The sequence below is a fragment of the Seriola lalandi genome, unplaced genomic scaffold, assembly GCF_002814215.2.
Source record: "Seriola lalandi dorsalis isolate HSWRI2012SDOR001 ecotype SW California unplaced genomic scaffold, Sedor1 jcf7180002054573, whole genome shotgun sequence".
Lineage (NCBI taxonomy): Eukaryota > Metazoa > Chordata > Actinopteri > Carangiformes > Carangidae > Seriola > Seriola lalandi.
Window position 1 is genome coordinate 140,956 of NW_019525126.1, and position 14,314 is coordinate 155,269.

Below are 14,314 nucleotides of genomic sequence, written 5' to 3' on the forward strand. Positions count from 1 at the left end.
GGCTGCATCTAACAATTATTTTTATAATTTATTTAGTGTTGTGTTTATTCAATGTATGAAAAAGTCTGCTGTAATTTCCAACACTCTTCAGTGTTATATTTTTGAAATGCTTTGTTTTGTTTAGGCAACAGGTTATAATTAAGTTTATTATCACATAAACAAATAAAAAAATCTAAAAACAGTAAATGTTTGGCATTTTTGCCATAAAAATAGTAACACCGATGGCCACGCCCCAACAAGTGATGTCACAGCAGGTGTTTTTGCCAAATTGAAAAAAGGTCTCCTGACATCACTGACCAGGGTGTGGCTGAAAGTGCCAAATGCCTGGAAGATTCAAGCAGTGGAGAGCAGGTTAAGTTTTCTTCCTTCTGTCACTTAAGAAGTCAATTTTCACCCCCAGCTATCATCTCACCCCTGCTGGTCTTACCTACTCTGTCTCCAACATTCATTTCAACACACACTTGCGCACACATAAATATACACTCAACAGCCACGCTGCAAATCAGCCAATGAAATGTTAACTGAGAGTGAGATTAGTGGATTAACATGTACCAAAGTAGCTTGTGTAAGAAGAGAACGTTACTGTAGCCACCGGACCAGTCAGCAAATCCACAAGGCAGACACACTCACCTCTGCACAGACCAAGAATGAAGATTAACCGAGCTACTATGGACAACTACACCACGTCTCTGAGTAAGTACTGAGAATCCAAGAGGTCTTTATGAATTTCTCTATAGGAGCTCTTCAAAATAATGATCATACTGCCTAATGTGTTCTTGAACAATCCATTTAGCTAATTATGGAAACATGTCTGAGAGGTTTTCCAGGCTTAAGTGCACAAGTGATTTTACCTCTCATTGACATACACTGCATGAGCCTTGGTTGAATCACCTAGTATACAGTGCATAAAGTAAATCATAGATGTTTTCATAAATAACCTTTTTTTTTGTTGCTATAATTAACCACAGGTGTTAACAATATTTTTTAGTAATGATACGTTGAGTCCACCACACGAACTGATGACAAGAGGCATCATGTTTGCTACAGAATGCCAATGGTCTGAGGCATTGACCAGCAACAACATCAGAGCCATCATCCGCTGGCTACGGACGCTTACAGATGAAGGTACATTAGGAGCATTTGTAAAGCATGAAATTATGGTTCTGTCCTTTACTCGCTACTCGTTATCTGTAAAGTATTTGATGTTCGATTCAACATTTTATCTCCAATAAGGTGATGTTGACGTGGAGGAAATCCTACTGACTTTTAGCTGCTGGGTACAGAGGACGTCAGAGTTTGCTAAAAAGGAGTTATTAACCTTATGTAAGTTCACATGTCCGTATCAATGATATTAATTAACTGGTTAATATAATTACAAGTTTGCAAGCGGGATCTTTACATCTCTTTTTTGTCTTATTTATTCCTGCAGGCTTCAGTCGTTGTCAAGGTCTATGGATGTTTCTGGACCGGAGCTCTTTCGCCCGGGTGCACATGCTGCTCCAGAGACTGAGGAACCTGCTCACGCTGGCCCAGTGGGCGAGGCGGCAGCTCACTTCAGCTCACCTCTGGCACGGTACACTCTTCAGAAGACATATAGTGAACAGCTACGGCATCATGATGGTTTAGAATTGTAATCCTAACCATTCATATTTTTGACATGTGTAACCCCTTACTGGAACTTCAGTCTCTATGTCTTTCATGCAGGTGTGGGGTACCCTTGTGTGGTCTGCAGGGACACAGGGGCCTCCTCAGACGTTAGACGTGCCTGCTGGAATCGAGAGCACAGGGCTCTGAAGCAACACATCTGGCTGGGACGGCTGGTTCAGTGGTGGGGCATCATGGGGCTTCTGCCCAAATACCCTGGTACAGATGTCATTGACCACCATAATATAGGCGTGATTAAACGTTATCACTCTTTTACATGTGTTTCTGTTCTCTCCTGTCGCTGTCAGAGGCCCACGAGGTGAAGCGTATCTCTCAGATGTGGAGGGAAATGGAGCACAGCCATCAGAAAGCTTATCTCTTGACACTTGGGTAATTTAGATGATTTGACTTGATGCTGGTGGATTTCAAACCATTCAAAGCTATCTCTCTCCTGCTGAGGTTTCTCTCTTTATTTCCCTGCTGCTTTTCTTTTTCTTTTCATTTGACCAGATGGGAGGAGGGAGGAACGGAAAGATGGATCTCTTTCATACAGGGTATGGTGACTCAGCTGGACAAACAGCACGGGTGCATTTGGACTTCTGAGGACTTCACAGACCAGTGCTATCCTCCTCCTAATCTGCAGGCCCTGCTGAAGCTCGTGCTGGTGCCTCGTATTGACAACATGTCAGTCCAGGCAGTTGTATCCATTCCAATACAGCATCAACAAAGCATTCTGTAGAGCATACTGTACGTCTCTGTGTCTCACTCTCTGCTCTGTTCTGTTCTGTTCTGTCCAAGAGATAGACCTTATTTTCAGGTTATATAATTCTTTAACCTATGTGTCGCAGCTCATGTACTTTATCCTGGACATGGCGAATTTCCTACAGTGCAAAAACGACCTCCTTCAATCTTTCTGCCATGCTTTCACAATTCCTTCCAGCTTTTCTCAACAAATCAGGGCCTTCTGGATGCTCGATCATGGAAATGTCAGGGTATGTAACCACAAGACACCCAAGGAGCAAAGCTGATTTTATTCATCGGCTGAGTGACTGATTCTGATTTTGATTAAGTCGTTTTAATGACCATGTAAGTTAACCAGTTAACCATCCAGTTGATCACATTAGCGTCCTTGTTCAAGCGGCCATAGTGGTCTGCAGGGGACACTCATGGGTCGCTTGAGTAGTGCATATGATTAATGTAATAACTCCATTGTGTCATTCATTATTGATTCAACTACAGCAGATCTTTATTTCCGTAGAGGAAACGCTTTAATTAGTGGAAATAGTTTGTGTTTTTTTTGATGATGAAAGCATTTAGCATTTCTAGGAGTTTTTGTTCATCCCACATAATTAAGATTTCTGCTCATAGACAAAACAACACTTTAAATTAAAGGAACAAATAATCTTATAGAAGTAATGTATGTTATGTTACTCCCTCGCCTAGACCTCCATGGAGCTATTGCTGAGCCCCAGGGCTGCTGTCCCCTGGCTCCCTTGGCAGCATCGCTGCATCATCCATTGTCTCCTAACAAGGAAACAGCCTTGCTTGGCATTAAGGTACCTCCAATGGACCAGACCTGCAATAGAGAGCACTGATGATGCCAAGCTCTGTGCAGATGTACTGCTTCAAAACAGGTACATTTGGTTCACGTATGGCCTTCTTGTTGTATCTTAGATTATATATTATTTGCCTTATTATCTTAATGTGTAATGTGGACGATGTGTCTGGTCTCCAGTTGTGTTTCTGAAGCCTGGGCTCTGCTGAAGAGAGGCCACACAGAAAGAGATGACATGGTCACGTACTTCTTGCAGGCTTGTCATGGATTTGGTCTGTGTGCAAAGGCTTTAAAGTACATTCCTGCAGGATATAATGTGGGTGAATCTCTTATAATACAGCAAAACCTATGTACCAAAGATATTCAGCTTTGGAAATGACTTTTTTTTTTTTTTTGTGAAAAATCCTCATCATCATTCATATCAGGGTGAAGGAGACAATGTAGATGGGATTGAGACAACAGAGTCACATTTGCCACTGATGAAAAAAGGTAAGGCAGAGATTATTAAACAGCATCAGGACTGAATAAAAATACATTGTTATTAAGTGTGAGTTTTGTTTCAACAGACTGTTCAGGAGGAAGGCCACCCTGCCCGCTGTCTGCCAAACTGTATCAGGCTCAGAGAGTGAACGCAGTGTCTCCAGAGGAACTTGTCAGACTAGTCAGAAAGGCTGTGATGGAAGTGAGAGATCCCCCTCCCAAGCTAAGGTACCGAGGTTGTAGCTGGCATGTGGCTAAAAGAGGATGATTAAATGTTGAAATATGTTCAGTACCCCAGAGAACACAGCAGATCATTTCCTTATGTTCTTTATTCCAGTGAGGTGGTGTGGCTAGAACACGCCGAGAGAAAATCGAACAGCAGAAAGATGTCTCTGTCAACCCAGGCTCTGCTTCATCTCACACCCAGCCCCTCCCCAATGCACATGGTAGAAGAGCAAACAGAGCAAACAGCCCATGCAGATGAACCAGATGAGGAACAGCCTCTATATAATGTACACATTTTCATTTTTCCTGCAAAAAAAAAAATTGATTCTTACAACATCTGATTTTGAAATAATGTCCTGTATTGTGTGTCCTTGTCCCAGCGGCACCGTGAGACACACAGGCACATTTCCTCCTCAGAGGATCAGAGCTCTGAGTCTGTCTCCTCCTTCACCTCGGCCTCTTCCTTGTTTCTGTTGAGACGGGGTCATCCATATGTGTATGAAAGCACCTTGACTCTGCAGAGGATCTCTTCTCTCCTCACTGACGGTGAGAACCAAAGCAGGGACGGTGAAGAAGAGGAGAGCAGACCCCCCTCATCGGTTGGTGTCTTGCCAGATTGCCCTGAGATGATTGTGACACCAGAGGGCGCCGCAGACCCCATGTCCCTCAGCAACTTCAACAAAGATGTTTTGGTGGAGCTGCTTCTTTCGGCAGAAGGTGAGCTTTGTGCTGGATTTTATTTGCACACCATTCACACAGAGTGAAAAGATAAAGACAAAACTTAAACTCTTTTCCAGAGGGAGAAGAAGATGTTAACTCAGGTCTCAGTGTTGATGCAGTTTCAGGACCTTCCATGGATGAAACCCTTCCTCTAAATAAGAGGTCAGAGGTCATCTTACGTCACACAATACTTTTAGTGTACTTGATGCTGGCAAGTAAATTAAAACTGAGTGATATTTGTTTCTTCCACTTTCAGAATGAATCACCCCCCTCAGTTGTGCAGTATTGAGCTCAGCCAATCAGTGCCATCCCTCTGTGAGCCCCAGCTTGATCTGCTCTCACCTGGCTTTGGTATGTGGCTACATTCAGCTAGAATATAGGTAACAAGTGTAGTCTGCTGAATGGTTTACATACTTTAATGTCACTGAATAAACTTGAATCTGCAGACAAACAAGGAAAGAGAAAAGAAATTGTTCACAGTCTCTCACATGTCGCTGAGCTGTGGAGCTCTGTGTTATCACAAGAGGACCAATCAGACAGCATCCCTCTTCAGAGTTTTAGTTTCAGTGAGGCAGCCATGTCTGAGGAACTTCATCAGGTAGACAATATCTCTCTTTACTGGTACGTACTTTAAGTTGATTATTAAGGTACCTGTTTTCCAAACACGGCTCTTCAATTTTACACTGTGTGTGCTCAGACAGCATGTGAGCATCACCAGCAAGAGGAAGCACTGGGATGCTTCAATCAAGACCTCTCCTGTCCTCTGCTGAATGACCTCCACTGCAGCCTTCTGTTAGAGGAGCCTATAGCCAGCGGCTCAGGGATCTTAGCAAAGATGGCTGAGCGGGGCAGCTCCCCCCTCACCCCTGTGTGCAGCTTGATGTGGCCTACACAGCTTCAGATCCCTGGTAGCTCTCTGACCCTTAGCTCAACATGCAACACCCAGACCAGCTCTGCTCCTTCTGACACCACCAATGAGAGTCCCTCGAAAGCCCAATTAAAGGCGGATGAACCCTGTTTCCAGAGCACCTCAACCAAGCCCGATCATTGCAAGGTGGGCAGCTGGTGGAGAGAGGACATTGAGACCTATAGAGCCTTCGGTAGCCTCTTTCCTTCTACAGAACCAGGAGCAGCTTTCACATCAGGTGAAGAATAGTGTCTGTTTTTTTAATAAATTGTAAATAAACAGTAGTATGCATATAAAACCATATATAAGCCTGTGCAACCACATGGTGTATAGTGATAATCAGATATAGTGAAACATGTGCCACTAGTTGCTTTTTTGATATTTACAGCTTTCAAAACATTACAAATAGTCATTAGCATTATGCTAATTGAAAAGCCCATTTATGTCATTTCCAGCAATAGTCTAAGGATTTATTATCTGTGTGTGTGTGTGTGTGTGTGTGTGTGTGTGTGTGTGTGTGTGTGTGTGTGTGTGTGTGTGTGTGTTCTGGCCAGACATAATTTTGTGTCGGAGATGCTGCTTTCCGCTGCAGGGTGCAGGATGCATGTACATGTACCAAAGGCAGGGGGTCTTGGCTGCTAGGAGAGAGAGACTTGTGAGGAAGTGAAGTGTCAGAGATTGCTTCCCTTAACCTTGCTGCAGCAGTCACTCATCCATTAAACAACACCCTCTCCCTCCCTCCCTCCCCCACTCTTTCTACGGGAGGTGCGGTGTCTGCCACTGCAAAGCAGACCTCCCTCCATCTGCCGGGTCGTGTTGATCACCACTGGGCCTTTGGGATCTACGGCCTATTGCCCTAAACTGATGCCCCAACCTTGTTGCTAGGACAAAGGTTAAAGACATATGACAGTGGAGCAATGTTGCATAAAATTAAAAGAATAGTCTCAGATAGGCTGTTGTTATAAACACGTTATAAATCATTACAATGCTTGAAATTTCAATAGAAAACAATACTGACAATGTTAACACTTACACTGCTTTCACTTCTGTTTATTCACAGATACTAAGCGGCCTTCTCTTGTATTAAGTCAGCCTTACCCCTACAGTCTGCTCAGCTTTATGGACTTCACTGCGAAGCAAAAAGGAGACAACAGAGATGGCAAACAGGTACTTCCCTCTCATGATATGTACTGTACATTTAGGCTGTGGTGTATTCATCATAAGGATGATAAAAGCCAGACCGGTCAGTAGGGGTCACTATTGTTCCAGTTAAGATGCATGACAGCATCTCTGATTTGGATGATCTCATTTCTGGTCCCTGAGGATTCGGCTTCATCACAACCCAGCAGGTGCCCTCTTTACTACCCTTCATCCCTCTTTCTCCTGTCCTCCAGCATAAACATCACTGCTTTTAAGATCTCCGCCTACAATGATGTCATTTTCCAAATATGAAAGCAGTGTATCAGGGGATATGAATCAGTTGTACTGTATGTTGAAAGGCAGCGTTGAATGTATGTGAAATACTACAGAATGCAGAGATTATTTATTTGTCAAAAATACAATATCTGATGCTGATGTATTCATCCTGTTATACTGCATAATTTACTGCTTTCTTGTTCATTGACCTGAACATTACACTGCTAAGCATTGTAGTCATTGCCAGGATATGACCAGGTAATTGTTTTACTGAGGTTTCATTGGATAATTGTTTAATTGGGATGCAGTCACCTAATTATTTTGTTCAGAATTGGGGACCATATGGAGCTTGGCAGGTGAAATGTAATTAGGCCATGTTAATTTATGGTGATTATACATTGGGCCTTAGAAGCCTATACTGTACAAACAGTGTGTGTCTATCATGGCTGATCTATTTTGGTTGTACAGTGAATGTTTGTAGTGATTGTATTACATTCATTATCTTACAGACTCAGTGTGAGCGTGTGTGTTTCCAGGGAGTTGTTTTGTAAGAAGAGCTATTAGTGTTATCTAATTGTTCATCCAGGCCAGAAATGATACTGTGAAGGATTTGCTTAATTGGCAGATAGAGAGATATTAATGAGTAACGTGTGAAAATGAGTTTAAGACAAACCCTTAATGGCTGATCAAACCTATCATCTATTTAGCTCCAGCATGCTAATAAAATCAGGATATTAAACATAGTTATTAGTGCAAACTATAAATTCTGTCCCAAATGACCTCATGCATGACTGTTTATGATGATTATTGTGGCACAGTTATAGATGAGATATTCGCACGGTGGTGAAAACAAAGTCATCGATCAACGCGCGGAAGCTCATGAAGAGATCATGCCCATTTAAAAAGATACCACAAAATGAAACATTATCGACTTTGCTGTCTTAATAAAAATACCAATATTTGCACAGAGACGTAGGGAGTAGTTGTGTTGGGTCATGTTGCATGTTGAAACATTCAAGATTCAGGGGGAGATGAATGGCCTCTATTAGGAGCATTTAATAAGTGGCTGGCCCAGTGCTCCCAGTCTCCTGCACCCCCTGGGGAAAGATTAATGGGTACAGGATATTTCATCAGGACCTCCACATCACTGCCCAGGCAACGAGGCTGTAATTGTGTCTGTTTTTGCTACTGTTTTTTGTCACAGGCAGACAAAGAGGAGCCCACAGGTTGGAGTAGTGTGGGGAAGGCTTCACAAGGTGCCATAAGAAGTGGAAGAACGCGATTGAGGAAAGGAAAGCGAGTGAAGAGAGCATGATATGTCGATCACACAAAGGACCGCACATGGGAGAGCTGAACTGAATGAGAAATACATTTTTCTACCAGAGATATCAAGTCTTTTTAACATCATGTATATTGCTTTAATTCTGAATCTGGATTTGATTAATGGACCTAAAGCGGGATGAAGTCATCCCAAAATGAACTAACTGATCATATTACAGGCTTGATGATCACCACAAAGACTTTTCACCTTGATGTGGTTCACCTCTCCTTCCTCATCAATCACCTGGTCAGATTGTTCTGACAACACCCAGTAATATTGTCCTGCCACACCCTTTTCCACCCGCTGTAACACCACTTGTCAGAAACACGCATTCGATAATAAATCCCTCAGGAATTATTGATGAAATCTAAATTATTAAATGTTTTGCTAATTAAAAGGCCAGTAAAAATAGATAATTCTGGGTTACATTATGTGATTTTACAACGTTTTGTTCAACATTACAAGAATATTGGTCCATTTGAAGCATAAATCTACAGCATTTAAAAAGCACTGACAGTGTCCTTGAAAATCATTCTGCACTTTAGATTCTTCGCTGGTTTCCTGCACTTGAAAAAGGATGTTTGCTTTGCTGCCATTGCATCTCATGAAAATTAGATGACCTCCCAATGCTTTCTGCCGCCCATCTCTGCCCATATTTGCTCAGTGCTCAGGGACTGTATTTGGGTTAGCATCCTCCCTCCCTCCCTTCTTCCCCTCTCTCTCTCCCACTGTGGCTTGTTCTTGGGGTGAATAACTTAACACATATTTCAGCTTGACACACTTCTGCTATGGGTCTCCCCTGGGTGGCCAGTTCACGAGCCCACACATGCTGTATTATTTAAAAGTGGGGTTTGGAGTTCTCGCTGTGTGTGGATGTGCGTGTAATCTCCTGTTAGTGTGAAGGGGAATGCCTTATGGAGTTGTTAGGCCTTTCTCTGTGACCTTGCAGGTGTGGCAGCACCTCTGATACCACATGATGTCTCAGGTCTAGCCATTTTTTAGACTTTTTGCTGTTCTGTGCTTTGATTTTTTTATTAGAAAAAAGAGAAAATACTATTTCAGTAATACAAAAGCAGCACAATACTCCAACAATAATGCATCATAATAGAAATGGCAAAGTGATTTATTATAGGAAATAGTAATCTGGACAATTTATCATACACCCGAGATCTGCCACAGCAAAACAATACCCTAGGAGCTGGGGACATAAGTAACAATACCTAATGATGCTAAAAAGCAAACCAGCTCTGAATGTTGGAATGAAATCAACTTTTAGGCCAAGACCACACACACACTCACACAAACACAATAACTCAAGCTAATCTGAGAGCTGATAAAATCATGGAAATCAGAGTGCTGCGGTGCAGCAAAATGACACATAAATCATGTGCCAGGGAGAGGATGCAAAAAACTGCAGTTTGTAAGATGGAAACAAATAGCCGTATAATGTCTGGAAAGCATTCGTATAAATACTTGTCTTTATGACAGGATTATTAATATCCTCTGAGGTAAAATGACTCAGTTGTAAGCTGTTCACTTACTGCTGTTTCCCCTTTGCATTCAGTCACCATTCAAAATGAAGGGTTTTGTGTTTTCTAACTGATTTCTTTTTGAGGGGATTAACAGAGCATCTTTCTGTCTCCACAATTCTGCTGCAGCCTGCATCTGTAAGTCATGCATCAAGGCAATGAACATGCTTCAAATGGGGAACAAGCACACCTTCGACCACAGAGTAAGCTGGTGGCAGCTGCAAGGGCCTTGCCCACTGGAGGGCACTGTGAGCAGCACAGAGGTTGGGTGGCCAAGGGAGAGGGGGGACACCTTGGCCAGCTCACCAGATGGGCTCAGTGAAGCATGTCAGATGGCTGTGACAGCTACCTGCCTTTCCTTAAGGACTGTCACCATGTGTAAACAAACCATTACTCTAATTTGTGAGTGTGCTGCCTTATGTGTGTTCAAAATGTGTGTGTGAATAAGGGCATGATTGCACTGAACCCACTGAATGAACATTTCAGAAGTGTTTCCCCACTGTATCCAGCCTACTGTCTGTACAAAACTCATGCTGCTGCAAACCTACAGGCCTAGTTAATTTTAAATTCTAGTGATCACAGAGTTAGTCAGTTATGCAGAATTTTGCTGAAATGTGTATTAAATGATGTATAGAAAAAATGAATATTTCCATTTAATGGAATAATGCAATCATAAAAACATGTAGTCAAGGCTTTCACGATTTTTGTCATTGTGTTCATCATATACCTTCAATCAAGGGGGGAGGTTTGAATATGGACAGTAGGGACATGTAGCTACCAATGTTTTGGGAGGACAGAATTGTTCCTACCAATATTGAGTGAAAAAAAGTCATATTAGATCATTCCAAAGTCAACTGACTTAGGCATGCTACCATTTGATTGAGTAAAAGGGTGGGGGTGATCTTAAGTCTCACGTCGTGTGAGAATATCACAGTAGTAGCGTTAACTAGCAAGCTAACCATGGCTTCTGTCTTCTGTAGGCTAGCAGTCAGGTTGCGAAAGGAGTAAATATAAAATTCTGAAAATATCAAATTATGAGTTTAAATTTAAAATGTCAACATGAATACTGACTGAAATTACTTTTTTATGCCTTACTATACTGTGATGATTTCATGCCTTACTATACTATGATGTTTTAATGCCTTACTAAAAAAATGTTTTACTTATGGGGCGACACAGGTGAGCAGTGGTACTGTCGCCTCACAGCGAGAAGGCTTTGATTTCAAACCATGGGCCGGGGGCCCTCTGCGTGGAGTTTGCATTTTCTCCCTGTGCCTGCGTGAATTCTCTGTGTGTACTCCGACTTCCTCCTGTAGTCCAAAGACATGCACATTAGGTTTATTGGTGACTCTATTGCCTTATTATACTATAACCTTTTTGTGCCTCACTATGCTATGATTTTTTTATGCCTTTTTACGCCTTACGATACTATCGTGTTTTTTATAACTTTTTATGTATTAAAATAATATGACTTTTTCATGACTTTTGATGATGTTTTTATGCTTTTTTATGCCTTACTATTTTATCATGTTTTTATAACTTTTTATGCATTGAAATAATATGACTTTTCCATGCCTTACTCTATAATGATCTTTTTATGCCTTACTATAGTATGACGTTATTATGCCTTTTTATGCCTTACTATACTATGACCTTTTGTATGCTTCATGATACTATCATGTTTTTATAACTTTTTATGCATCAAAATATTATGACTTTTACATGCCTTACTATACTATGATATTTTTATGCCTTACTATACTATGATGTTTTTATTCCTTTTTATGCCTTACTATTTTATGATGTTTTTATGCCTTTTTATGCCTTATTATCCTGTCTTTTTTGTGCGTCACGATACTATCATGTTTTTATAACTTTTTATGCATTGAAATACTATGACTTTTCCATGCCTTACTATATTATGATCTTTTTATGCCTTACTATACTATATGACCTTTTTATGCCTTACTAAACTATGATATTTTTATGACTTATTATCCTATGTCTTTTTTATGCTTCACTATACTATCATGTTTTTATAACTTTTTATGCATTAAAATACTATGACTTTTCCATGCCTTACTATACTATGATATTTTTATGCCTTACTTTACTATAATATTTTTATGCCTTATTATCCTGTCTTTTTGTCCTTTTTATCCTATGCCTATCATGTTTTTATAACCTTTTATGCATTGACATACTATGACTTTTCCATGCCTTACTATATTACGATCTTTTTATGCCTTACTATAGTATGATGTTATTATGCCTTTTTATGTGTTACTGTACTATAACTTTTTATACCTTACTATACTATGATGTTGTTATGCCTTACAATACTATGTTATTTTTTATGATGACTTTTTATGCCTTACTATATTGCCAAATTCAAATCATTTCTATCATTCACTGATCTCGAGAAGGTTATTCATGCATTCATCATGTCTGGACCATAGCAATTCCCTACATATGTCTCTCCCAAAAATCTTTTCATTCCCTTTAACTCATACAAAATGCTGAAGCTAGACTCCTAACTGGTTCCAAAAAATGTGATCATATTACAACCATTTTAGCCTCCCTAAAATTGGCTACCTGTGTCTTTTAGGATTTAGAAAATACTTCTGATCTTTCTTAAGTCCCTGTCTGGTTTCGCACCTTCTTACATCTCAGAACCCCTCTCCCCTTATGATCATGCATGCTGCATGAGATCCTGGGGTAAAACTCTTCTATCCATCCCTAGGTCTCGGTTAAAAACCAGAGGTGACTGCACATTTCCTGTTAGAGCACCCAGACTTTGGATTGCCCTGCCTGAGGAGATCAGACGTGCTGAGTAGTTGCACCTGGTTAAATCACTACTCAAAACATACTTATATCAAGCAGCTTTTAATTCTTGATTAAAATTTTAAGTTTGGTCCTTACTTTTGGTTTCATTTTCTTTTGTTGCTCTATTGATTTCATTGTTTCAACACAAGTACTTGTGCACTACATGTTGCCTCTCTCGTCTGTGTCTTTTATTGCTTTATTTTCTTGTTTAAATGTTTGTACAGCACTTTGTAATTTTGTTTTTGAAACATAAATAAAGTTATTATTATTATAACTATTCTATGATGTCTTTATTACTTTTTATGACTTTCTATATTAAGGCATTTTTATGACTTTTTATGCCTTATGACGTTTTAATGAACTTTTATATCTTACTATAATATGACCACTTTATGCCGTACTTTATTATGATGTTTTGTGACATTTTATGCCTTACTATACAATGTATTTTTTATGACTTTTTATGCCTTATTATACTATGACATTTTTATGGCTTATTATACTAAGACCCTTTTATGACTTTTTATGCCTCACTATACCATGATGTTTTTATGCCTTTCTATACCATGACATTTTTATGACTTTTCATATCTCACTATAATTTTACTATTTTATGCCTTACTATACAATGTCGTTTGTAGGACTTTTTATGTTTTAATATACTGTCATTTTATGATTTTTTATTCCTTATTATTATATTCATTTTTATGCCTTACTACAATATGACCATTTTTTTGACTAACCATAATATGTCATTTTAATGACTTTTTATGCCTTTCTATATTATGACATTTTAATGCCTTATTATACTATGATGTTTTTATGACTTACTATACAATGTAATATTTATGAATTGTTATGCCTTAATATACTATGACGTTTTTATGACTTTTGATACCTTGGTATACTATGACATTTTTTTGACTTACTATACCATGAAGTTTTCCTGCCTTATTATACTATGATGTTTTTATGACTTACTATATTATGACGTTTTTATGACTTTTTATGCCTTACTATATTATGACTTTTTTATGACTTTTTATGCCTTACTATACTATGACTTTTTATGACTTATTATACCATGAAGTTTTCCTGTCTTATTATACTATGACATTTTTATGACTTACTATACTATGACGCTTTTATGACTTTTTATGCCTTACTATATTATGACGTTTTTATGACTTTTTATGCCTTACTATATTATGACATTTTTATGACTTTTTATGCCTTACTATACTATGACTTTTCATGCCTTATTATATTATGACGTTTTTATGACTTTTTTACGCCTTAGTATACTATGATGTTTTCATGCCTTATTATACAATTACGTTTTTATGACTTTCTATGACTTACACTACTATGACTTTTTTATGCCTTACTATACTAAGTCGTTTTTATGACTTTTTATGGCTTATTACTTTATGATTTTTTATGCCTTATTTTACTATGTCGTTTTTATGACTTTTTATGCCTTATTACTTTATGACTTTTTATGCCTTATTATACTATGTGGTTTTAATGACTTTTTATGCCTTATTATATTAAATCGTTTTTGTGACTTTTTATGCCTTATTACATTATGATGTTTTTATGACTTTTTATGTCTTACTATACTATGACGTTTTTATGACTTTTTATGCCTTACTATATTATGACATTTTTATGACTTTTTATGCCTTACT

General features: G+C 39.1%; 1 pseudogene across 1 annotated transcript; it reads left to right on the forward strand.

The window, feature by feature from the left end:
* Nucleotides 1-514: 514 nt before the first annotated feature.
* Nucleotides 515-10,490, forward strand: LOC111663153 (uncharacterized; annotated as a pseudogene). Its single transcript, XR_015437906.1, has 19 exons — nucleotides 515-653; nucleotides 967-1,125; nucleotides 1,234-1,323; nucleotides 1,430-1,573; nucleotides 1,705-1,863; nucleotides 1,953-2,034; nucleotides 2,155-2,344; nucleotides 2,493-2,636; nucleotides 3,088-3,278; nucleotides 3,380-3,688; nucleotides 3,775-3,907; nucleotides 4,017-4,191; nucleotides 4,285-4,621; nucleotides 4,702-4,786; nucleotides 4,881-4,975; nucleotides 5,071-5,222; nucleotides 5,322-5,769; nucleotides 6,592-6,698; nucleotides 8,152-10,490. The product of XR_015437906.1 is annotated as an uncharacterized LOC111663153 (transcript).
* The last annotated feature ends 3,824 nt before the right edge of the window (nucleotides 10,491-14,314 follow it).